A 988-nucleotide genomic window follows, 5' to 3' on the forward strand; every position below is an offset into this window, starting at 1 on the left:
AAATGTTTTTGGAATATTTTTCTATTGAAACTGTGGGAAAAAAGAACTAAAAGGGAATTTAAAATGGTGAAACCCTTGCAAGAATTGGTGGCCATTGAGAAATTGTGGTTCACATTCACATGTGTATATCCTGATTTAACATCTTGGTGTTAGAAAAGGTTAATGGAAATATTTTTGACTGTTAATGTGTGTCAGAGGACGCTGCGTTATTCATTATATTTATGTGCTTGTAGTGAGATGAAGTTATTTTGTCAGGTGTATTCATTTGAAGTAGTGCTGGAGATGTGTATTTGTGCAGATGCAAGTCTGCAGCGGGCTGGGAATGTCACATGCATTTCTGCAGACTTTTTAAAATACATTTTATTTCATATCTCCATATAATTTCTTATTTCCATATAATTTCTTTAAAGGTTGATCTCTTTTTTTTGTTCTCTCAATCAAAATAAAACCCCTAAAAATTAATCTCATGTCATTATTGTTTGTAGCCTCAGAAAGTCCCAGATGACAGCAGAATCTGTCCGACATTCACTACAAGTAAAGTTACTGAACTCTCAGTCTGAGTCCGAAAGACCCCGAGAGTCCTCCTCTTCACTGAAGACTAGAGACTACGTCTGTTCTTTTATAAAAGACCAGTTAAACCTTCTCCTCGGACTGAAAGAGAAGCGAGCAGCAGAGCTTCTTTACGATGTGTTGTTGTTACACGTATCTTCTGAGAGGAAAACCTTCCGAGGCTTGAACTGGAGTTTGATGGGGTCCTTGGGGACCAGGAGACCACTGGTGCCGAGCTCCAGAGGAACCTGTGAAGAGCAAGAGAAGGTGAGCGTGAGTGAAGGACCGCAGTCCTCCTGTGAGATGGTGAGGAGGATCCGTCTGCTCACCTGAGTCTGGTCACACACGGATACGTCGAACCTCTGCAGGATCTCCACGATGGCCAGCTTCATGCTCACCTGAGCAAACCTCATCCCGATGCAGTTCCTGGGCCCCAGAC

General features: G+C 42.1%; 1 long non-coding RNA gene across 1 annotated transcript; it reads right to left on the reverse strand.

Annotated features, from left to right (window-relative positions):
- Window positions 1-619: 619 nt before the first annotated feature.
- On the reverse strand, window positions 620-982 carry LOC107580880 (uncharacterized). Its single transcript, XR_001608724.1, has 2 exons — window positions 879-982; window positions 620-797 (listed from the first exon to the last, which is right to left on the reverse strand). It is a non-coding gene; the product is annotated as an uncharacterized lncRNA (long non-coding RNA).
- Between the last annotated feature and the right edge of the window lie 6 nt (window positions 983-988).

This window comes from Sinocyclocheilus grahami, unplaced genomic scaffold, assembly GCF_001515645.1.
Source record: "Sinocyclocheilus grahami isolate Dianchi unplaced genomic scaffold, SAMN03320097.WGS_v1.1 scaffold49243.1, whole genome shotgun sequence".
In the NCBI taxonomy this organism is placed as follows: Eukaryota; Metazoa; Chordata; class Actinopteri; order Cypriniformes; family Cyprinidae; genus Sinocyclocheilus; species Sinocyclocheilus grahami.